This window comes from Cryptomeria japonica, chromosome 7 (assembly GCF_030272615.1).
Source record: "Cryptomeria japonica chromosome 7, Sugi_1.0, whole genome shotgun sequence".
NCBI classification, from domain to species: Eukaryota; Viridiplantae; Streptophyta; class Pinopsida; order Cupressales; family Cupressaceae; genus Cryptomeria; species Cryptomeria japonica.
In genome coordinates, this window is record NC_081411.1 from 402705818 (window position 1) to 402732440 (window position 26623).

Below are 26623 nucleotides of genomic sequence, written 5' to 3' on the forward strand. Positions count from 1 at the left end.
AAAGCACGGTAATTTCTCATTTCAACTTACCAAAGCATTAAAGCATTCAAAGAGTGCGAAAGTTGAGCACCGGCATTCAAGAAGCAAAGAAGCAAAGGATTTTCAAGGCATCCAAGGTTTTTTAGTTAAAAGGTATTTATCTTACGACATGGCATCTTCATCTTTTGTTCCTGAATTCATTGCAAACCCTACTATTGTGGAAAATGTCAAGCGTCCTAGACCTATCTTCAAATCATCCCTAAGATAGCTAAGTTGGATGACTCCATTGGTGCATTTTTGAAAATTCCAAAGGAAGTTGCGTTTGCTGAAGACCCTAGGGCATACATTCACTGTAACATCAAAGATTTAGGGTCCGAAGATTTAAAGAATATGTTCATAAATGTTATTGCTGACAACCAAGGTATAGTCAAACTGGAAAAAAAGATTGTTGAGGATTTAGGGTTCATTGACATCCTTCATATGCTTGAATTCTCAGATGAGATTATCCGTTATGTTCTTAGTAGAGTTCACGGAGAATTTTTGTGGTTAGATTCAGTTTTCAAGATAACTAAGGAAGCAATTAAGGCTGTTACTGGTTTGCCTTCTACCAGTACTAGGCCTGATAAGAAAAAGAAAATTCCAAACAAAGAAGTTATGAGCTTAACCGAAGCTACATTTGACAACAAATCACTTAGGGTTAGTGATATAACTGACAACAATGTTAAATATGCAAGTATGGTTATTGGATACAAAGTTGCTCATACTAATAGGATGAATTCCGTTTCAAGTTCCTACATTCATAGTGCCTATGAGATGATTATGAATAATGCTAAAATTGACATCTGTGAATGGTTGAAAGATGAACTGTTGGAAAATCTGCACAAGATAAAAGGTGACAAGAAAGGAACTTTCAAGTTTGCGAACCTGATTGTGTGCTTAATGTTGTATTTCTCAAAGGTGATTCTTGGTATTGGACACAAGGACTTTGCCTATGATATTTCTATTGGAAAATAGATAAAGGAGGCAATTACAGGCATGGGCTTAGATAGTGACAAACTAGTAAAAGAGTACTTCAAGGATTTTCAAGCAAAAATGAGGCAAAGGGAAAGGATTCCCCAAAGCATTGTAGACAAATATGACAAACAAATATGCTTTGTGATTAAAAGAGATGAAGTATGGATGGAGGCAGATAGACCTAGAACTGTCTGGATAACAAAGATGGGCTATGAGGTGGATTCACACATCTTGGATTCATATGCTAAAATGCTCCTAGATGCTCAACCGGAATCGACAGAGGAGATATTTGGTAATGCTGAAACTATAGAGAGAGGTGTTGCTATGCAGAAGCAAAGGAAGAAAAGAGAAAAGAAAATAAAAGATGCTTCTAAGTTTGTAGAAATTGTTAAGAAGGGCTTATTGAAACTAGATCTGATGAAAGGTGTTGCTAAACAAGAAAGAAAATCAGAACAACAATCGGTAGCACATATTTCTCTTGTGGCTACCTCATCCGATTTTGACAATGGTAAGGCAACTGATTTCAAAAGGGCGTACAGAAAGAAAAGAAAACCCTCACCAACACTTGGTCCATCTCGGAAGAAAGCAAGAACTATGAGAAAGAAACAATAGGCTGTGAGAGAGCCTAGTATTCAGAAGAAGAAAGTCACACCAAAGAAGAAACAACTAGAACAAAAGGAACCAGATACTCTTTCACCGAAAGAATTGGTAATTGAAATTACTCAGGAAGGAAATCTAGTAATGTTAATAAGTTTTATCATTATTTTAAGGATTCAAATAAGGATACTATTGAGGAAAGCATTATTTTGTATCTTGATATATATAAGAAAGTTCTTATTGAAGTTATAGATGTTCTTCCTAATGATTTATACTTAAGACTTGAAGAAAAGAGAATGTTGGTTATGGAGTTAGACAAGAAATTGAAGGTTGAGGCTCTATTAGCCATTCATCCTGTTAATTCAAAGCAAGAAATAGATGACTTAATATCTGAAGCTAACAGGACTATTTTTGTGAGTGGTCACCGACAAGCTAGTCTTATGGCTAGTAGAGTTAAAGAGATTGCAGATGAAACAATTGATAAATGGGATATATTTTCTGTTGAGAAGGAGAAGAAAGAAGAGAAAGATAGACAAAAGATTGATAAATCATTTACTAAAGTATATCAGAAGACGGATAAGGGTAAGGATAAGGTTGGCAATATATTGGATATTATAGTTAAGGACAACTTACTGCCATTGACTCAGGACACCCCACCGGTAGTAGCATAGGCACTGACAGAAATGCAAAATGATCCTGGAGAAGATAAGTCAGAGGAAGTAAAAGAAGATAATGTTGATCCCGAGTCAGACATTATATTCACCATGAATGTTGACACTCAAGATATCAATATTGTGCTGGATAAGGATACTGCAGAGGAAAAGAAAGTTGAAGCTACAAATGTTGAGATCTCTGAGTCACCGATCAACTCTGTTGACAATCAACAGAACATTGGGATACTGGCAAAAGCAGAAAAGGGACAAGAACAAAATGTATCTAAACCGACATGGAATGAAAATAAGAATGAAAACAAGAATGATAATAAGGAAGAAAAAGTGGATAAAGAAGAGGTTAAGGATGGAAGCAAGGAAGTAGAAGTGGTTAAGGTAACTGGATAGGTATCGAGAAGAAAAGAAAGTTATTGCAAAACCTACCATTTCTCCCAGTACTTCTACGATGGATTTCAGACCGACAAACATCATTGATATATTATTGGATTCCATTAAGAAGATAACAGAATGCAATGCCTTAGCATTTAAGGCTATTGATGATTCTTTACCAATTTTGCAAATGATTGCACCAACGTGCAAGGTTGATCACATTGTTGGGTCTATAAGTAAATTTGACACATTGTCCAAATTCATTTCTTCTAATATTCAAACTGTAGATAAGATAAATGAGGAGACCATTCAGGAAAGGGTAAATAAGGAGAAGGACAATTTCTTTGACAAAACAATAAATGACTGTACAGGACAGATTGATTCTTTGTTACCGACACTTAATTCCACCATTCTGGAATACAAGGAATTATACAGGGAAGCATGCAAACCACACCATTTAACAAAAGATATTGTTGAGAAAATAAAGAAGACACATAAAGAAATTGATGAAATTGCTGACAATATGATTGGTTCTTCGGAACTCACATGAATTTTGGATCAAGAGATGGCAATTTATGAAGAGAAGATTGAGAAGTTGGAAAGAGAAAAGGTAAGGCTGAGAATGAAAACCTGGGAGTTAAACAAACCTGGTCCTAGATTGGACAATTTGTTAACACACCGTAATGAGTTATCTAAGGCAACTATTCAAGGGGACAAATCACCAGAGCAACAAATGCATTATCTCACCGGTATGATCCGGCAGACAAAGACTATAATTTCTGACAGTACTAAGTTTTTGCAAGGTCTTAACTTAGTTTTGGCAGACATTTTCCAGATTGTACATAACCGGCTACAAGGTTCTAGGTAATTTTTGATACTTTTGACATCCTTTGTCATTGATGTCAAAGGGGGAGTAGTGTAATGATAAAAATGTACAGAAGGAGATCACTTGCTCAGGGGGAGCACACTCTATTTTTTTGACTTCATTTTGGATATCAATTTTTGGATTTTACTCATGAGTGTTGCCATCAATGCCAAAGGGGGAAATTATTGGCATTATACACTCAAATGAGAATGGTTGATGTTGTCATTGATGGCAACCAACTGGTAACATGGTTCATGGGCTATACCGACAATAGATTTCACCTACTAGCACCAACAGTCACAACAAAGGTTATTCATGCCAGCATCCAGTTACACCGGCAATAGATTATACCGGTAGTCCAAGCCGACTTGGAATTAATATTGTTTATGCGAAATGTATTGTAATGTAATATTATTTTTATGGCCGACATGATGTATTGTAAAGACTCATATATGTATGAGATCTTGTAGGTCATTTTGAAAGGTAATTAGGTATGTATGTAAGCGGTATATGAGAGTGAATAATTGTATATGTACTTTGATGTATTTATCTTGAGAGCGAATAAGAATAAGAGCAAAGTGAAGCAAGGTTTATGGCAAAGGTATCAAATAGAGCTTAAACCGGTACTAGATCCAACATTGTAGATGCTATTTTGAGCAGTACATTGTCATTGGATTTAACCATTCAATTGTAGTTAGTGGGACTCCCTTTTGTTGTTGAGCAGTGAGCTCTAGGCAGTTGGCCTTCCTGTATGTGTAGACCCCTATTGTATTAAGTAATATTTATTCATATTGGCCAGTGACTAAATATTGTGGGTCACAAATCCCACCGAGGTTTTTCCCTTACCGGGTTTCCTTGCCAAAAATATCTATGTTATGGTGTGCATTGATGCTTATTCTTTTGTTTCTCTTTACTGCATTATTATTTGCTTACCAGTATATTAATTTGGGTTATAAAGTTGAAAACAAGTTTAAATCTTCCTTCTACCGGTTAGACACTGATTCACCCCCCCTCTTAGTGTCTTTGGGACTAACCTAGTATCTAACATCAATAACGTTAAGGACAATCGAGTCTCATCGGGTTGCATGTTGGCATGTTTGGCAGATCAGCTAACATGCGTGTTATGCGCTCTCATGACAACAATCATTTTGTGGGCTGACGAGATGTATATCCCTATTTTCCTTTTGTCTCCCCGCACTACCATTTCTTTTCACCTTCTTATAACATGTGATAGCAGGGACACCAAATCTCCCCATGCTCCTTTTACCCCGTGGGATCACTTGACCTTAGCTCCAGATGCCACGAGATAGTGAGGGAAGTCCCTCGCTATACCTCCATGTTACCTCACAACCCATCATCTTATCACCTTTCATACTTGTGGGGTAGTGGGACGCACAATTTTCTTCATCTTCAATTTCCCCGTGGGAGCTTTCCTTCACAATTTGCATGTTGCGCAGGATGGCAGGGAGGCTTCTCCTTTTTCCCTTTACTTACCCCACGTTGCTTGACTTCAATCCTTTGAGAGCATGTAGGGTTGAAACCATGTCACCATGATTTATCTCCCGTCACACCGAAAAGTGTTGGCATTTTGATGATGTTGTGATTGTCATTGATGGACACACACTTGTTTTATGATCACTTCCTTATGTATGAGTTATGCTCAACTGGTAATTGTTCCAACCAGTATTATGTATTATAGTCTTTAGACTATCGATGTTTTGCAGAAGGTGTTTACTGGTCACAAACTGACTGATGACCCAAAGCAGGATGAAGGAGCAAAGCGGTAGTTAACATTTTTGCAGTCTTCATTTTGACAACTGGTAATTGGTAAAATGTATGAACTGGTAATCGGTAATGAACCGGTATTACTCTGTGATGAGTTACCAACTAGTATTTTTGTGATGAGTTATCATCCACAGACACTTTGGCGGTGATTTTGTGCTGTGTTACCAAATGTGTCTAGATACACTGAACCTAGGAACTTGCAATGTAATCCTATTAGACCGACATGAAATCAGATTCCTTTATAAGGACATCATGTCTAGGGTTTTAGTTGTTGATAGGGTTTTAGTAGTAGATGAGGGTTTTGTATGTGCGATCTTAGAAGGGAAGATTAGGTCTGTGTGAAGAAATAGAGTGTGGAGATATTGAAGATTGAAGTAATGCTAAATGTGCATTAAAAATGAGCTATCAAGGATCTAACCAAGCATACTGTGCTAGTATCTAGATCACTCACTTTTTGATTACTCACATCTTCGACAAGTCTGAAACCCTTAACCGGGTAGGCTTGGCAAAGCCTTTATGAATTCTCTAACAAGGTGGTTCACAACTATGAATCTGAAATCCTCTCACAAGGTAGTCTTGAACATGACTTATCTCCTAACCGGTTTGGTTTCTATTCTGCAGATAGTTACTTGTGAGTTTCTGCTCACCGTGGTTTTTCCCATTTGGGTTTCCACGTCAAAACCTCTTGTGTTATGGTGATTGTGCTCTTGTGGGTGAATGCTTTATTTGCTGTTTGGTTTGCATTCGTCTTAACTAGTTTGTTAGTAAATCTGTTATACCGGTTAACTGCTAAATTGTTTAAGAGTTTAAGTTCAGTATTTTTTGGTATACTAATTCACCCCCCCCCCCTCTTAGTATTCATCAATTGGTATCAGAGCCAATATTTCTATAAGTTTAACCACTTGGAAGGAGATATGAGGGAATACACTATGAGGGAACTTACTCATCGTCTCACTCAGATTAAGAAAGCCCTTGATGAACTCAAAGTCAAATATAAGGCCTCTCTGGCAAAAAGAAGAGAGCATGCTGAGAAACTGATGGAGCTTACTGAAAATAGTTCTTCTAATGAAGCAGACATGGAAGCCCTTGTTGAAGAAGTTGAAAAAAAGAATGAATCTAATGCCAACCTGAGAAGGGAATTGGAAGGACCGACTATCAGAATGTATCAAGAGCTTGAGAACGAGAGGAAAGTTGAAGATCTGGTAAAAGACAAAGATCATGAGATCTCCAAGCTGAAGCAAGAAATCAGTGCCCTTACTGTTCATCTCCAAGAGAGTAAAGTGGAAAAAGAAGAAATGCAAGGTGAACTAAACATGGTTATTTCTAAGATGCAACCTTGAAGGAATCCAATGCTTCTATTTCCAAGGAACTCACTGAGTCAAAGGAAATACTTGCCAAATTCAATAAGAGTACTGTTAAGTTAGAACAAAAGCTTGAATCAACAAAATCGATAAAGAATACCACTGGACTTGGTTTTTCCGGTTATGAGGAAGGTGAGACCTCTGGAACAAAAGATGGAGCATCAAAGAAGCAACCAACATCAAAGGATAAAGGTAAGAAAAAGTTTAAACCTATTTGCTTCAATTGTCTCAAGGAAGGACATACTGTTAATGTGTGTAGAAATAAGGCCTACAATAATTTTCCTTATTTTCTAAACAATAAGCCTAGATCCAATATATTTAATGAAACTGTTATGCATGCACCAAGTTTGGGCATAGAGCATTTGAATGCAGGTCTGTTATGCACAACACTGGGAGATATCCTCAAAGGACTCAAGGAGTTTTTCCTGAATCATCTGTGAACCAGAATCCAAACCGGTATAATGCCTATGACTATCAGTCAGGTGGTGGTGGATATCAAGTGGCAACCGGTTGGAGAGCAACTATTTGATCTGCCATGGTAGTGGTCACACTGCTGTAACATGCAAGAGGAAGAATGGTAGAATGAACAATGGACCATGGAGAACACCTGGAATGGTATGCTATTATTGCAACAAATCAAGACACCTTGCCAGAACCTGCAGAATGAGAAAGAACCTATTAGATGATATATTAGTCACTCCAAAAGGGAAGATTGATGTTGAAACCATTCAAGCAGGAATGAATAAAACATGGAAAAAGAAACCTGAAGAAGTATCACAAGATGAACCGGTTTCCGCACCTAGTGTGGAAGTCTCTGAACCGATAAACTGAGCTTCAGAAAAGATTAGGGGGAACAAATTGGTGAAATATTTCGAACGCCCGATTTATACCGGTAAAAGGAAAAATTAGGGTTTATGCCCTAGCAGTGGAGCATTTATTATGGTAGGTGAAGAATTCATTTAAAAGGAATTTTTTCAGTCATTTTCACTTATCAATTTTTGAGCGAAGAATTTTTCAAGAGCAGAGCGACAAAAGGCGATTCGACTTGCGATTCAGAGAGATTTCAAATCTTGCAGAAGTATCCAATGATATTTACAATCAATCAAGTGAAGAACACCAAGTGGTAATCAAGCAACCAAAGTGGTGTGGTGTGAGATGCATTTGTCAAACCCTAAATTTTGAAATTGTGAAGGTATTTCTCAAAATTTTTGTTTATTAGTTAAATCATGGCTTCTGCATCACACTCTAGTTCTAGTACACCTATGGAATCAACTGAATTCATTCAGAGAAAAATGAAATACAATGCCCTGTCCTAAATCCCTGCCGAAGTCATTATCGAGGGAGATATTTCAGGGTACATCAACTGCAAACTAGGATCCTTAGCAATTCATTCCCAGCTAAGTCTATTTTGTGGGGATGATAAAAAGATAAAACTGGAATACAACATTCTGGAGAGGAAGAAACTTTACAATGCGGTTTACTTCCTTGAAGAGTTCACAAAAGACCAAATCAACATCATCCTGAGTAGAGTGCATGGCGACAAGATGTATCTCGAGAGGACGCATGACATTACGGCTGAAGTAATTCATGTCGTCATCAGTTTCTGCAACATTGGTGAGGTGCCAACCCTAAGGAAGGTCATCAAGACAGAAATGACTAAGCTCACCGATTCTTTGAGCGACCAACGGGGAATGAACGTCAACACCATCAAAGATGAGTTGGTCAAGTATGCTTGCATGATGATTGGATACCAGATATTTTATGCCAACAGATTAAACTTTGTCTCTGCTACTGTGGTTAATGCTGCTTACAGAATGATCATGGAGGAAGCCTCATTTGATCTATGCACCTATTTGCAGAAGCAACTTCTATTAAACTTAAAGTCCATCAAACAGGATAGTGCCCTAAGATTCAAATTTGGATAACTTTTGGTGGGTCTATTTTTCTACTTTCAAGGCTATTTCTTAGGAGTCGGTGATATTCAATGGTCTGCTGACCAACTGGTCACCAAACAAATTAGGGAAAGTCTCCAAGTGGTGGGAACTAGATATCCTAAAGTCTTGAATAAATACTTTGATGAATTCAAGCAGAAGATGAGTCAAAGGATGAGGATATCTGGAGACATTGTTAAGAAATATGAAGAGGACATCTGCTTTACCATTAGAGTAGATGAGTGTGTAATGGAAGCGGTAGAGCCCAGATAGGAAGAAGTAGAACCTATGAATTATGAGGTAATGTATGACATGTTGGATGGGTATGCCTCTACCCTAATTGCCTCTCCTTTATATGAAAAGAAAAAGAGAACCAACACCTACTTGGAAAGGGTAACACCGGTTGAAGAGCCTTCTGTGAAAAAGGGAAAGGCAGTGCCAGCAGCATCGACACCGGTTACCTCAGCCAGCCCTAAAGTGACCAAGCGGTCACCTGCCAAGAAGAAAACAAAAGTTGCACCCGCTAAAGTATTTGAAAGGAAGCGAAAGACCAAGAGAAAGTCACCAGAATCTGAAGATACAGAATTAGATGTGGAGCCTAAAAAGACCAGACAAACAAGGAAGAAGACAAAAGCTACCGGCAATATACCTACATTATCAACACTGTTAAATATTGACGTCTCTTCTTATAAGCCAATGACACATTATCAAAAGACTATCAAGAATATAAGAAGAAAATTGCTTAGTGATCTGAAGGAGTGTTTTGATGATTTTACCGATAGTGAGAAAGAGGAAACAGAGCGGGAGGTCATTAATTATTTATGTATGAATGATCAGTCACCATCCAAAATTAGATCTGAGGCACTTGATTCTATATACAATTCTTTGGACAACAAATGGCACATTGTCATAGAAAAATAATAGGAAATAAGGGAGAAAGTATTTGCTCAGTACTTTCCTGAAGCCTCCAATTCCAAATTATTTCAGATTGTGGACACACATAAAGGTCTCTTCTTCATGAGAAGAAGAAGACTCAGGCTGCTAGAAGGCAAAACCCCTAAAGTAGAGAAGGACACTTATCTGCATGCCAAAGCTGCTGTCCAGTTGCATCAAGTGTTTGAGACCAAAAAGAAATCTTCAACCAAACAGGATGAGGCATTTGATGATGAAGGAGAACTAGCTACAAAATAGGTGGACACCATTGATGTTGAAGATGTCACTCCAGACGCTGAAAAGGAAAATGCCGATAAAGAAAAAGCAGACAAGGAGAAACATGACAAAGAAAAAGAAGACAAGTAGAAGCTGGAAAAGGAAAAGGAAAACAAAGAGAAAGCAGAGAAAGAGGAAGATAAAAGGAAAGCGGAGGAGAAGAAGAAACAAGAGGAAGAGAAGAGGAAACTAGAAGAAGAAAAGAGAAAAGAAGAGGATAAGAGGAAAGAAGAGGAGAAGAGGAAAGCAGAGGAGGAAAATAAAGAAGAGGAGAAGAAGAAAGATGAGGAGAAGAAGAAACAAGAAGAGGAGAAGAGAAAAGAAGAAGAAAGAAAGAAGGAGGAAGAGAAGAAAAAGCATGAAGCAGAGTAAAGGGAGAAAGAAGAGGAAAAGGAAAGGGCGGAAGAGAAGAAGGAAGTAGAAAAGAGAAAACAACCAGAGACTCCAAAGGCAACCAGTGGTCAAGCCAAACCGATCGACATCACCAGTCCTCTTGACCTCTAATCTGTAGATGAATCGGAGCTCCTACAAGGCATAAAGCTAGCACAGGAAAGATTGGAAGCATTGAGAAGGAAAAAGGAGCAGGATGTCATTCACACTACGATTGACACCCTTACCAGTTTGATCCCAGGTACCAACCTCCCCAGTACCAATTCCTCTCTGGCCAAACTAAAACTTCTATGTACAGTGGTAGAGGACCAGGTACAATGCCTGGAAGAAGTTACTGAAACTAATGCATAGAAGAAGCATCAAAAGGCACTTAACACTGCCTTAGTAAAGAAACTGAATGAACTCCGGTCTCAACTTCAGAAAGAGTAGAAGGATATTAGAGATGCTATGGATGAGGGGAAACTACCACTGAGCAAAATAAGCCAACCCCATCTATTTTGTGATGATGTGCTTGCACAAAAGGATAAAATGCAATCTGATTTGCAGGCATACATAAGCAACTTTAAGACACCGTATGATTCTTTCACCACATATGGGCAAACTGTTCACTGATATCAACTTCAGTATGGTAGGATAGAGTTGGAGATTAGCAACCGAACAAGAGATTTGCAGGAGGTTCAACCAGTTTTATTACCCAGACTGTAAATTCTTCATAAGTGCTTTCTCAATCTAGAAGCTTTAACGGTAACTCAAGAGATGAGTACAATTGATGCCATGGAAGAACATGTATCACAGATGCAGATGAAAATTGAGGTGGCTACCTCAGTACTTGAGTCATGGTCATTATCCATGAAGACTTTTATGCAGGATTTTAAATTAGTTTTTGATAAGTTTCACTCATTATTGTCATAAACACTTATTTATTTTAATGATAATGAGAAACAAGGGTTATTCTACAGTACTTTGTCATTGTTGGTGTATACACCTAAAATTGCTATGAGCAATTAAATAAATATTTTATATTTATTTAATAATTATTCTTCTATTAAATAGTTAATTTGAAAAGATTAATTTATTTAATTCAATTTCATGTCTTTCTATTAATTAATATTTTATTAATTAATTCATCTATTCTATTCTTCTAATTAATTAAATATCTAATATTTAATTATTCCTCTAACCAAGTTAATTAAATATCTAATATTTAATTATCTCCTCCAAACAATTAAATATCTATAGTTATTCTCCTATCCCATAGTCTCAAATATTAAATCATTCTTAAATTATTTAATCCCTTTTCCAACTCACCCTTCCATCTCCACTTCATCTTCCCTTTGCTAACTCATCAAACATGTGGCTAAGGAAATTAATATTTATTAAATATTAATTCATCATTTATCTCCAACCTCCAAACTTAGTAAAAATTGTGTACATACACATATTTCATAGCCATTTCCTATATTCTCTCCAACACCCCCTACATCTTAGGAAGGACTTGAGTCCACTTGTCCTCTCATGCCTAAATTTCCTCCAACCATTCCTAGATTCTCCCAGTCAGCAACCCAGTCAAGGTGAGATGAGTGACACTTGTCTTCTCCTTCCCCCTTTCTCTCAACCTTCACCTTTGCTCATAGCCATTCAAATCTGTAGATCTGATCATGACCGTTGATTTGAGCCACATCTTCTTATCCTCTCAATGTTTATAAAATCAAGAGCTTCAGTTGAGAGAGTTAGTCTTCAAAATAGTTTTCAATCAATCATTTGCATCCGTGAGTTTTTGAAGCAATTAGGAAATAGCAAATATCATTTTAGCAATATAATCATATAGCATTATCATTTTAGCATAATCATGTAGCTTTGCATATCATATTATCAGTTTTGATTGAATGAAAAACAGGTTTTAAGGACCCAAAACCATTACAACATAGCTAAAATAAAAAGCTGAGAAAATAGAGTCCTCATATAAAGTGACTAGTCCAAAAAACCAGCGAACAAAAAAAACAGCTAAACAACAAAAAACAACAAAGAACCCAAGGAGACACTACATAGTAATTTTCTTCAGTAGATCCTCTGCCTTAGTCACCAGCTCATCATAGGTCGCCCCAACTGCTTTTAGCTCCTCCAGGTCCTTATTCACTTTCTTTTCCTTCCTCTTTCCACGGGTGCGAGTTCTGGGACCTTGGGCTTCCCCGGTTCCTTCTGCATCTAGGTCAATTTCCTGGGTTTCCTTTTCATCATCGAGCTTGCTGATGAGGGTATGGGTGTTGTTGGCTAAGATTTTCAGAATGCTGAGACTTTGCTCCACAATGTTCTTGAGGCACTCCTCTATCTTGTCCACTTTGGCAACTGTATCCGAGAGAGTTTTTTTGTTAGTTTCCTCCAGGGTTTTTCTATCCTGTATCTCCTTTTCAATTTTCTCAAACCGGGGATTAAAGGCATCTCTGATGTCTTCCGCTTTGGCAATTGTGTTCTTCAAATCTTCAATATAATTGGCCATAGTGTTCCCCTCTCCAATGTTAATGGTCTCTAGGATCATGACTCTGTTGCAGAGTTTTTTGTATTCATCCACAGTATTCTTATTCCCGCCAATAAGCCATTCAATGGTTTTCATAAAACCCTTCAAGGCCTCGGGGTGAGGACCAAGAGAAGGAGTAACTTTGCCAGGGGTTATCTGTTCATCTTTAGCAATATGGAGGACAGAAATAGTGTCAGCGGCCCTAAGGGTCTCCTCCATAGTCTCCATCTCTAGGCTTTGTTCAGCTTCTAGGGTTCTTGTTTGCTTGTCCTCTTCTGGTTCCTTGCCTGTGTCCTCCGGATCTTTGCCAGTCTCCTTTGTTTTCTTTTGCTTCTTCCTGGGTTGGGCTTGGATTTTACTTTTTTCCTTCAGCACTCCCTTAGGGTTCTTCTTCTCCTAAGGGAAATTAGAGTCCTCTTCTTCCGAAGAAATACTAATCAAGGGTTTGCTTTGGGGTTTTTTACTCTTAGAAGAAGAGGGTCTTGATTTCCACTTCTTGCTCCTCTCATACTTTGAGTCATCAAAGCTTTCTTGATTTTTAGTCAAGGAATCATTATCTGAATCCTCCTCCTCCGAGAAATCAGAATTAGACATTTCTTCTTCCAAATCCACAGAGAGATGCATTCGATTGATTTTACTGGCCTTTAGACGATCATAAATGAGGACCATAAGTCCCTGGTGCATTGCAGTGCCACCCCGAGGATTTTCTTTATATGCTTTTAGGGATGCATTCATAGAACAGAGCAAGAAATAAGGGAAATTCACCTTATCGTTATGCCTAAAATGATTTAAGAGGACAAAGTGATATCCATATACTTTCGTAAACCTACCATCTAGAGTTATATACCTCATTAAAACAAAGAGAATTTCCCGCCAGGGCTTTGCAAAAGCCCTAGGCGGGTAATAGGTGTTGCTCAACTTTACCAGTCTTTTCTTCTCTTTCTCTGTGATCGGGTACCTTTCAATGGCTTCCCTGCTGACCTTCCTGTCTCTGTAGAAATTGCAGCCCTCCCTTTTGAGTCCCGTAGCTTTAGCTATTAACTCTTCATCAATTTCCACCTGTTGGTCGCCCGTTTTAAGCTTGCCCTTCTTCCAATTTTTGCAGAAGAAGCTGGTTATCTTTCCATCACGGCCATGGAGTCTCTCAAGGAAGCTCGAAAGACCACCCTTCTGCAAAATTTCCCACACCTCTTCTTTCTGTTTCCACTCCTTGCAACTTCCTGGCTCATATCTTCTCCTATTTCCGCCCATGGTGTCATTTCTCACAGTCAAGTTCAGGTCACAGAGCTGGTGAAACAGAAAGCTTTTCGAAGCTAAAACAAAAGCCTAGAAAGCGTGCGTAGCATTATTGATTTGACAAGTTATAATGCACGTTCTGCTAACTTTGATGTTATAATGAGTAATTCCCTCATTATCAAAGTAACTCGAAGTGCTTACTTCAGTACATATCATAATTGCCTTGTCAATCAAGATTCTTTGGGGTACTTTGATATCTTTCATTTATTATGATTTGTCTTACATCTCCGAGAAGACCGCTCTCACCTGTCCACGTGGTTATTGTATCATTCTTCACTGCCACGTTTGCAGCCCAATCAGCAGAACAGTTGGCCTCCCGATATATATGGGATATGTGGCATTTTTTGAAGGTTCTAATGATGTCAATGGCAGAAAAAATTATATTCTGAATCGACCAAGAGGGCTGAGAGGTCCCATTGAGACACTTAATAATATTGTTGGAATCCCCTTCGATCCAGAGATGGGTACAGTTCCATTTTTTGGCTAAAATATCACCTTGAAGGGCTGCCATAGCTTCTGCCTTATGATTGGTTTGAATGCCAATAGGGATAGGAACCATACCTTTGCAAATGCCTCTATCATCTATGAGAATAGCTCCACAGCCTGAAGGACCTAGATTTCCTTTGGCTGCTCCATCAAAGTTGATTTTAAGCCAACCATGGGGAGGGGTTTGCCATTTAACTTCAAGCCTTTTATTGTGGTTGATATTATGACCATGAGTGATCTTCATATTCTAGGCTCTTAAGATATTTGACTCCAAAGAGTTGTTTGAGTAACAAGAGACCTCCATAGTTCCCATATTTTCCTGAATAGCCCTTTGAATTTTCTGAAAAACAATGTCTTGATTTAAGGACACATCCCTGAAAATTCGGTTGTTTCTTTCCTTTCAGAGACCCCATAGAATGTGAGGCAGAGAGAGCTGCCACATACACCTCAGAAAAGAGTTGGTCCAATGAATTTGCCAGGAAGAGAGAAAATCTCTGATGTTACTAGGAAACACCCAAGCAAGACTAAATCTTTTGAGGAAGCTTTCCCAAATAGAGGTTGAAAAAGAACAGTGCAGGGCAAGATGGTCCACTGACTCTTCCTCTTGAAAGCACAACACACACCTATTTGGAAGGGAAAAACCTCTGCATTTAAGGTTGTCAACAGTAAGGATCTTATTCTGGAGAATAGTCTAGAAGAACATATTGATTTTAGGAGTTAGCCCTTTTAACCAAGCTTTAGACTAGAAAGGATTCATAGGAGGGGAGGGGAAGAGGACACAATACATCAAAGATACAGTAAAGGTACCTTTGGGGTTATATCTCCAGATCAGGGAATCCTCTTCCTTATTCAGTTAGATAGCAGATAGTTGGGTTTTGAGCTTGGAGAGATTGGGATGAATACTATCAATGTTCTGCCACTAAGGTACCAAAAGAGCCAATACAAGAGGGGGCATGGGAAGCCCACTCATAGAAATCCATTAGGGGTTTGTCAAAAAGCCAGGGATCCTCCTAGAATCTCACTTTTCTACCATTTCCAAGTTTCCATGTCACACCTTTAGCAAACACCTCTTTACATTTAGAAACATGGTTCCAGATATGAGATCCATTTATACTAAGATTCGAATTAAGAAAATAAGATAGAGAAGAGGACAGAAGAGAATACTTACTTCTCCAAATTTTGCACCATTCAGAATCAGAGTTAAACCATCTCCAAACTTGTTTTGACAAGAGAGCTTCATTTAAAGTGCGAATCCTCCTAAGCCCCAGACCACCTTTGCTTTTTAGCTTGCAGACCTGATCCCATGCCACCAAGGACATTCTTTTCTTTTCCTCCACCTCAGACCATAGGAATCTTCTTTGAATTTTCTCAATAGCTTCAGCATACTTGACTGGAATTCTGAATAAGCTAAGAGCATAAATGGGGATACTTTGAAGAGTAGCCTTAAGAAGAAGGAGCTTACTAGCTTGACTTAAGAGAGCCCCTTTCCAACCTGCAAGTTTTTTGTGAAATTTATGAACCAGCGAACTCCAATAGGAGTCAGGAGGGGCAATCTCCATGGGGAGACCAAGGTAGGTAGCAGGAAGGTTAGCAATCTTACACTCCAAAATTCTGCTGATCCTTTGTTGTCTTCTCTCCAGAGTGTTAATGAAAAAGACATCACTTTTGGCCCAATTAATAAGCTGCCCCATTGCAGAAGCATATTTACACAAGGTATTCTTCAGAACTTTAGCTTTTGAGATGCTTGAATCCCCCATAATTATTGTATCATCAACAAACTGCTGGTGTGAACAAATAAGGTCAGTAGGAGAAGGTTGGAGACCCTTAAAGGATCCTATCTGCACCAAATTTTCCATGGTCCATCCAAAACATTCTGCCATAATAATGAATAGGATGGGGGAGATAGGATCTCCTTGTCTAAGACATCTTGAAGCTTGAAAAAAGGTTGAAGGAGAACCATTGACAAGAACAACAAAGGACATAGTAGTGGTAAGTTGGGATAAAAGATCCACAATTCTTGGGGCAAACCCAAAAGCAGTAAGGACTTTCTGTAGAAGAGACCGGTCCACCCTATCATAGGCTTTGGAGAGATCTAGCTTAAGGATGAGACCCTGCTTCTTCGCTTTAACAAGAGAGTGAATATTCTCATGAATAGTAATAATGGAATCGAGAATTTGTCTTCCAGGAACAAACCCATTCTGCTGGTGTTTAATAAAAGCCAGGAGAATAGACAAGAGTCTAGAGGTCAGGACCTTAGATATGATCTTGTAAAAGGAATTGCAAAGGCTAATAGGTCTGAACTTGTCTAGAGAATCAACACCTTGAATCTTGGGGATAAGAGAAATAAAAGTACCATTTATTTCCTTCAAGAGTTTTTTAGCCCCAAAGAATTCCTTAACCCCATTAGCAACATCAGTCCCGATAATGTCTCAGAACTCTTGAAAAAAGAGCATTGGGAAGCCATCGGGACCAGGAGCTTTGTTTCCATCAAAGGAGAAAACAACATTTTTAATTTCTAAGGTGGAAGGAATGGAAGAGAGAAAAACATTATTTTGGGCATCAATGAGACGAGGAATGTTCTGAAGAAAAGAGGACTGAGCTTCAGCATCCAGACTTTGATCCCTCGAAAGGAGGTCCGAGAAATACCTCTTAGCTTCATTCCTTATTTCATCTTCCTTGACCAACTCCCCACTGTCCACAACTAACTTGTTCATCCTGTTGGCAGCTTTATGTTTGATAGTTGACATATGGAAGAATCTTGTATTCCTGTCTCCTTCCTTGAGCTATTTGCATCTCGATCTCTACTTCTAGAACATTTCCTCTTTAGTAATTATATCATGGTAATTCTTAAGAATCTCATTCTCCTCAGCAATAGAAATAGTACTAAAACATCCTTCTGGATCTGGTCCTGTATCTCTTTTAGGTTTTCCTAAATTTTACTCTTAGCCTCAAATATATTCCCAAAGTTGTTCTTATTCCAGATTCAGATGTTGTCCTTCACACTCTTGAGCTTCTTAACCACTTTGAACATTGCCGTTCCCTCAACTTGGATACTCCACCATTTTTGAATATACTTTTTAATATCAGGGTGAAGAGTCCACATTTTTTCAAATCTAAAGGGATAGTTTTTTCTTCTATTGATCAAATCAGCATTAAAAGTAATTGGAAAGTGATCGGAACCAACCCGAATATGTGTAGATAAAGAACAGAAATACTGACTGTACCAATCATCAGAAATAAGAGTTCGGTCAAGGCGCACTTGAATAAGGTCATTACCATTTCTTCTATTTGTCCATGTGAAATTACAACCCTGTATCTCTAAATCATTAAGAGCTAGAGAATTAATAAAATCCATGATAGCCATTCTACTTTCCAACTGAGGCGGGCTACCTCCAAATTTTTCCTCCTCTTTTAAAGGCGTATTGAAATCCCCCATAACCATCCAACTTAGATTTTTGGAACTTTCCCTAGCCTGTTTTATCCTTTTCCAAAAATAGTTTCTAGCCTTTAAGGTATTAGGAGCATAAATGTTTGTGAGAATCCATGAAAAACCATCTTTAAGATGCTCAAATTTAATACAAGAAAAATTACCTTCCTGAATAATGACCTGGCCTTTAACAGTGTTAAGATTCTAGATGGTAGCAATGCCTCCAGAAGCACCCTCAGAACTTCCCCCACTAATTTTACCATTTTTGAAAAACTTCAAAGATCCAACTTTTTCTCTACTCATTTTGGTTTCTTGAATGAGAAAAATGTCAGGATTGCTATCTCTTATCATATTCCTAATAATATCATGTTTATGGGGATTGTTTAGACCCCTTAAATTCCAAGAGATTATCTTCATAGTTACTTACCAATTCCCAGCTCCTTGAGAGTTTTCTGAGTTCCATCTGCTATGTTCTTGCTGGCCTCCATATCTCTAACTTTGTGATTAGATGGTCACCCTGGGGAAGAGGAGACGTATCCCACATTAACTTGAGCTATTCTGCTAGATTTCCTAATCAAGGATATCGAGGATGTTGCTTCTTTCTTACTCCTGTGTTTAGGCTGCTTCCATTTCATTTCTGACACAGGAGCCACTTCTCGATTGGTTAGGATTTTGGAAATTCATCTTCATTACCCCATTTAGGAGTTCTGGACTCAGTTGAAATAATGTTTGCTGTTCTTGAATGCTGATCCGAATCCAAAAGACTCAATCCCAAAATTGCACACTTTTGGGCTTCTTGTATTTCAAAACTAGGTATGGCTACAGAAGAGTCTGTCCTTTCAACTTGTGGATCTGGGATCTCACCTTCCTCTGGTTGATAGTCTCTAGCTTCTACTGCCTGATTTTCATATGTATTATCCACCACTTCATCTTTTGCTTTTGGAGGATCATTCTGATCGTTCAAATCCATTTTCTGCATAATTTTTATGGGACTAGCTTTGGTTGTTTCATTCCTATCCACCTCTTGAACAGTGGGACTGAGGATAGAGTTTGAGGCTTCCTTTTGTTCCCCCAAAGGAGAAAAGTTATTTGGATTTTTTTCCTTATTTTCTATGTTTTTAACTTGCCACACCCTTTTCTCTGGCATATTCTGGCTTTCAATCTAAGGTTTTAACTAATTAGGCTCCACCTTTTGCTTTTTCGGACAAGATTTTGCCCAATGACCTACCTTCTTACAATGGAAACAAGCAAAAGGAATAGTTTCATATTCTATATGTTGCTTCCAGGTTCCCAGTTTTGAAACTAGATCAATCTGTTCCAGTATATCTGCATCAGGGGCTACTCCAACACAGAACCTTGCATGGGTTAATCTTCTTTTTGAAGTAGTGACTGGGTCAATAGAGAGAAGCTCACCAAAAGAATTTGCTATTCCAGAGAAGATGCTTTCTGCCCAATACTCGAGAGGCAATCCTGGGAGTTTTATCCATACTAGAACCTACGCCAGAATAGAATCATTCATATTTAATTTCGGATGCCATTTTCTTAGAACCAGGGCTGTCTTTCCCACCATCCAGGGACTCCCGCACAAGATCTTAACCTTATCTTCTTCACATTAAAAAGAGAAATACATAAGACCTTTGGGAAGAGCCAAGACCTCTACATTTCCTTTTAGTGCCCATTTTCGATTAACAAAGGCCCTAACAACTTCAATATTTGGGCGTGGACCCATAAACTTCCCTACCAAGGAGTTCGACATACTATTGATATTATGGTCCAGAACCTGGTCAGGGATGGAGATAGCAAACTTACCACCAGAAGGGTCAGAAATGTTCTTAACAGGAGGAAGGGAGGATTTACTAGTTGGTCTAGATCCAAAAAGGGAAGACCATTTTTTTCCCTCCCTCCCATTATCCACAGAGTCTACAAGTGGCATAGGCCCCTCATTGGACCCTACCCCCAGATGTCCTGAAGAATCTGCTGTCACGGCAAACAGAGTACCACCGGACTGTGAGTCAACAACTGGAACTAGGAGGTCTGGGGGCTTGTCCTTATCGTCCATAGGACCAGCACCATTGATCTGGCCACTCTCACCATTGGAACCAGGGTTCCCGCCTTGATGGAAATTTGAAATTTAAGCTCCCGCTCCTCCCGTGTCTCCCATCGCATTCAGTATGATGTTGCCATTCATATTATCAGTTAACTACAAGTTATCAGTCCATTTTTCATATGCCATCTTGGAAGCCAACAGTGCATTGTCTGAGAGCACACCATCTGCAACTAGGAACAATGGAGTTAGGACATAATGAGACATAAGCCATGAAGGTAAAATAATGTTTTATTTTAGTATGTATTTCATGTAGTTTCATTGGTGGATTTTGGATTTCCTGTATACATCTCCATTTGTAGTTTGTGAAATTAACTTATTACAGGTAACATTCTGAGGATGAAATTCAAGCTCACACATTTTGGCGCCCACCGTGGGGCAGGACCTTGCATATACCTTTAAAATCTCGCAAAAAGTTAAATCAACACATTTGTAATGCAGATTCATGCATGTGTGAATTCTGACAACGCTTTTGTTCGATAGGTTAGCGCATTTGCATCATAGGTTAGCGCATATGTCATGCAGGTTAGCGCTTTTGTCTGAAAAACTATGCATTTACATCATAGGTTAGCGCATATGTCATATAGGTTAGCGCTTTTGTCTTAAATTCTGCGCATTCATATCACAGGTTCACACATTTGCATCATAGGTTAGCGCATATGTCAAAGAAATCGTGCTTTTGTAGTCTAAGTTAGAGCTTTTGATCTGCAGGTTAGCACTTTTGAACAGAGAGAGAGTGCATATATTAGGTTAGCACTTCTATTTTATAAACTGACAAAATTTTCTTGCAGGTCCGAATGTCCAAGAAATCAGATTTTTCAGATTACTAACATGCGTGTGCAGGATGGCATTTAAGGCAAATTTTATGCATTTTATCATCTAGCTAATTAAAAGTCTTCATTTGGGAAGTAATATATCATATCTTGTTCACCTAGTTTAACTAAGAGGATGAATTGATAGCATGCAACTTGCATTTTTGGTATTTTCTCTAAAATAGTTGCACATAGACTTTTAAAAGGGCTAAAATGAACACCATGCTTGTCGGAGCAACATCTCCAAATAGGACTTAGCTAGTAATTGCTTTGAAAAGGTTAAAAAGAACACTTGTATTCCATGTCTCGAAAGTGGTAGGTATATGCTCTCCCCTTAATTGGGTGATCAAAAAGCCAAATCCACTCTTCTACGCTTTCTTTACTTTCAATCAATCAAATCCTTTAGAGGGCCTACCTTCTCGAGCTGCCTTGAGGGGGCCATTGAGAGGGGAATGACCTAAAGTGGAAACAGGATAATACTGAGTCCTTCCAATCCACTATAAATAAATCGTGTTTGTGACAAAAGTCCGAAACAACATGTGCTGATAAGTTCATACTGACACTATGTTTCCCCATAAACCCTATGGAGTGTAACCTCTATAGGCTGGGAACCTTATGTATTTACAAAGCTGAAAGTGTCGCATGTATGGCCACATGACCGGAAGCCTTTACTAAAAACCACTTGCACTAGTTGCCAAAAATCCTTCTAGTTGTTGGCGCAGGAGGTCGGACCTCTGAAGCGGTTCACACACATATGGTTCCTAGTAGAGATATAAAGTTTTCCATGGGGAGTTTTCATGGAAACTGGTGCTTGGCTGCCTCGAAGAAGTGAGTGCTGAGGGTGGAGCTAGTGGGGTTAAGCATCTAAATATCCTCTTTGAATAGTGTAGCCTTGGGGGAAACCGCATGTGAGATTCAACAACTATTGTCTCAGCTTGCCATAGGTATTGTACTTGCTTGTGCATTTTTTTTATTAAACATTGTATCTTCTATGTTTGTAACATGTTCCAAATGGTCAAAAATTGAAGAAGATTATCATCTATGAGTGAGCAAAAATCCAAATTGCTAAAAAAAATTGATCAAAAGGGTAATACAAAGGCTTTCCAACATTTGAAACACCAGATCAAACCAAGTGATCAAGAGTATATCATCCAACTATCTCAATGACAACAATACCTCGATAGGTATTCAAGTTAGTCAAGTCAAGTTTCCATATCAAGAGACTTTATCCATATCATTTGACATACTTTGTCATAGGGGCCTATCGAACAAACCCTCTATTTGACTTAGTGAGCTTGAGTATTCGAAACGAAGTATCCATCAAGTCAACAACATCAACCTATCTAAATTGAAACTTTGATCACTCATGTGACCATCCCTTGTTGCTTGAAAAAGAAGAAGCTTATTCAAAGGAAATGAGTCCTAGCCTAAATCAAGATCAAGATATCATGGCTCTCCAATCTAATCCCATTTTTTATCAAGATCCTACCAATCAAGAATCTTATGATGATCCCCTAAAATTCTGGTATTCCATCCACAATGATCCCCTTTTATCTCAAGAGCAGAGTCCCATTCAACATCCACCTCCTAAGCAAGAGAATGATATCCCTTCCATCTCCTTCACTAATCTAATTAAAAATCAAGTGAAAAATACAAACTCAAATGATCGTACTCCAAGTCAAGATCAAGATCAAGAAAACTCTTCATCCTCCAAATCCATTTTAGGTGCTTTCGTTCCAAAGTCAAACTCTTCATCCTCCAAATCCATTTTAGGTCTTTTCATTCCAAAGTCAATCTCTTCATCCTCCAAATCCATTTTAGGTCCTTTTGTTTCAAAGTCAATCTCTTTATCCTCCAAATCCATTTTAGGTCCTTTCATTCAAAATTCAAACTCTTCATCCTCCAAATCCATTTTAGGTCCTTTCATTCCAAAGTCAAACTCTTCATCCCTTCCATCCATCTTGGGTCCTTACTTCCCTCCATCCACCATTCCATCACCTCAAATGATCCATAAGAAAGATCAACAAAGGATCGCATATTTGAACTTCTTTCAATTAAATATCTAAACATCTTTTCAAAACTATTCTTCCATCATTTTCTTTATCTATTTTGGGTTCTTATGTCCCAAAATTCAATTTATCCTCCATATCTTCATCACCTCTCAAGTTGTGTACCAACACTCATCTTGAATACATTTCTATCTATCCTCACGCAAATCTTCAAACATTCTATCTATTATCCAACACATCTTTTCTATCCTTCCATCCATTTCATTCAATCCTTTGCATAAATTCATCATTTGTGAAATAGGCATTTGTGTCATTTTGTCACATGCTTTCCCATGCTTGAATATCATGTTCAGTCTATTTCCTAGATATCTATTCATGACACACTTAAGAATCCGAGGTTGTTCCTCTTTAACAATATCTTTTGGTTGGGATACACACTCAATCTTGAAAAGAACCACTTATTGTATCTTGGTACCAACATCTTTTTGATTACTATATCTTGTACACTTAATCAATTGCTCTAAATCATTGTGATCTCTTAGTCGAAGACATGGCTAGTGAAAAATCTAAAATCTTGCTTCAGCACCACTGTAATTATCAGACCCATGTAAGTTTCATTACTTACAAGCCAATGCAATCAAAATAAGAAAAGAAAAAGACAATATCAAAAGATCCAAAGCATGATCAGGAAAAGAAATATCTAGAAAAGAAAAGAAAAAAATCAAATATCAAAAGATTGGCTATGGGAAAATGCGAGTAACTCCATCGGGGCTATGGATGCCTGGTTGGCAATGGAGCAATATTTTTGATATTACAACGATAACCTCATTGGAGCTATGGATTCTTGCTAGCAGCGAGGCTCTATCCAAGATGCTTTTGAAGTCAAGGTAACTCATGTAGCTAGCCACATTGGATTTTGAAGATAAAAATGATCATATGAGCCAGAATGAACCCAATTGCACACACATGGGTAATCAAAGACCAAGTACCTTGATCCAATTTAGGATTCTTCTTCCCTTTTGAGTCTACTTCCTAGTTTCTAGATATGTTTGGTTGAATTTTTCTGAAGGTTCTAAGTGTGGGTTGGGTCTCTATCTTTGAAAAATTCAGGAACACTTATTCGGGTGGTGCTAAATATTGTGACAATCTTACATATCACTTCTTTACAAATGGAGACTTCTATAATTGGGGTCAAAGTTTCATCCACTCTATTCTTCATATCACATCCCCCATTATCCTTCCTCCAATATCCATTACCCTATCTAAATTCAACCAGTGCTATCTATGATCTTGCTTCATTCTAATCTATAACATATATTCTAACTATTAATTTCTTCCATCATCTATCACTATCTATGATCTTGTTTCTCCTATCCATATCCTATCTCCATCCATATCTCCTTTTCCATCCTTGATCTTGATCAAAACTAAGGACAAAAAACCATGATTTTAAAAGGCTCTTAACATGTCTCTTCATGTTCCATAATAAGATGCATCCATCTTTCACCCATTCATCTTCAGCTCAACAATTCATCCATTCCTTGTCTTGCTATACATTGGGGAAACCAAATACATCTTTCTTCTAATCCAAAAAGCTTAAAAAATTTTTAAAAAATTTTAAAAATAAAAATAAAAAACACAAAATGTCTCAAAAACTAAAAAATCGAAAAAATCAAAAGAACAAAATTGAAAATCAAAGCATGAGCGCATGGCCCATCCATCAAATCAACAATAGGAAAACTATAAAAGTCTGCAATCAAACTGAATCAATCATAAATTATCAAATCTATCAAATCAAATTGAAGCAACTTAAGCTATCAAATCATTTTTAAAACCTATCAATCACCGAGTTCAATCAAAACTCTGCTAAGCTCTTGCATTAGAAACTAAATCGGTTTCCTAGAGCCAATCAAATCAATCAATCAATCAATCAAGCAATCAATCAATCAATCAAGCAATAAAATCAATCAATCAAGCAATCAAATCAATCAATCAAATCAATCTATCCAACAACATCAATCAATCGATCAATCAAATCAATCAATCAAGTTTTTATTTCATCATACATGTGCATCAAACACATTAAATCTACTTATCAAAGTGATTTTTAGCTTTTGCACTTATCAAATACTGCAATCAAACTGATCACATGTCTTGTTAATCAATTCATCACTCAAAATCTATCAACATCAATGTGTCTTATACAGGGATAGGTACAATCAAAACCAGACATATTGGTCTTATACAAGGTACTCACTCTTTGAAACCAGACATTCTTATCAATCATCAAACAAATCAAAACAATGACATAGATCAGTATGACTGCTGGATTCTTTTTTGGGTAGTCTTATCTTTATCAATTGATGGTAGGACATGTTTCATCTCTCAAAAATCAGGAAAGACAAAAAAATCAAAATGTGCAATAAAAACAAGTGGTTAAAACCTGGTAAATAGATAATATCTAAAAAGTGAGCTCCTCCATCTATGGGATCGCTTTGCGCACCTATCCACATCATCATATCCAATCTATCACTTCCATCATATCCTAGCTTATCCATTCCATCTTTTGCATCCATTTCTCTAAATCATTTAGCAAGAAATATGCAGGTTACCAATAGTTATAAATCTTTGACATACTTGTCGTAGTCACTGTCTTAGATTTTATCAAAATCAATCATATCTACATTTATATCCCGCCATGGTTTGGATCTTGATCAATTCATATATCCATAATAAATTTTTGTTTCCACTGGGGGCAAAATCCTGATTCCTTTTGCTAAGGTGATCTTTTGAATCTTTGAAAAAACCAAAAACACCTAGGGTTTTGAAACAGATAATGAGCAACAAAACAATGAAGATCAAGGCATTTCATCAACAACTGAATCGTGAAACTTAGCAAATAAAGAATCAATCAGTAAGATATAAAGGATTATCAAAGATCATTTGTCAAGATGATTATATCAGTTAATGACCATTAGAACATGTGAGTGATATATAAGATTCAGTGTTTATATCTTGATTTTATTGTTAATCATGTACTCTATGCGACTCAAGGATGTTCATGACTAGAGAAGCTATGATGGGGTATGATTATTCTCTTTGATTGCTGTCTTTGGTTTATCTCTTACTACAGTATGAACTTGTCTGAGGATATGATCGGCAAAAGATCAAGGAGGACGTTCCAAGTCATGCATGAAAAGAGATAATCCTTGTTTGTTCTGCAAGCAATACTCATGTCAACTTGATCCATTATATCAAGTTGCTTGTATTAACTTGCTATATCAAAATCCATGTAAGGAATACTCAGGTCATCTTGAATCATTATGTCAAGTTGCTTGTATTTTCTTACAACATTTTAAAAGCTCAATGATGAAATCAAGCACTGTTACAAGATAGCATATGAAGAATGGCAGTTCAATTTTTAGTTAGATGATTTTGGATTAGCTCATTATTCGTCTGCATTATAAGCATTCATTGTCAAGTTGCATTATAAGCATATCATTTCATTAATAGATCAACGGTCATAAATAAAGATTGAGTATACTTGGACAAACAAAAACAATTTGCATTTAATCATTATAGGTGCATTCATTTCTTAGAATCATTTTTATCATTGCATTAGTTTGCATTCAATTAAGTACATTTTTATTCATATAGTGTATCATCATTATAGTTTGCATTATCCTTTCATTTAAGATCATTTAGTTGCATCTTTGCAGCTAGATTCATAATCATTATAAACATTACAAAATAAAATCAAAAACATTTTCATATAGATCATTTACATTTACATCATCATAAAT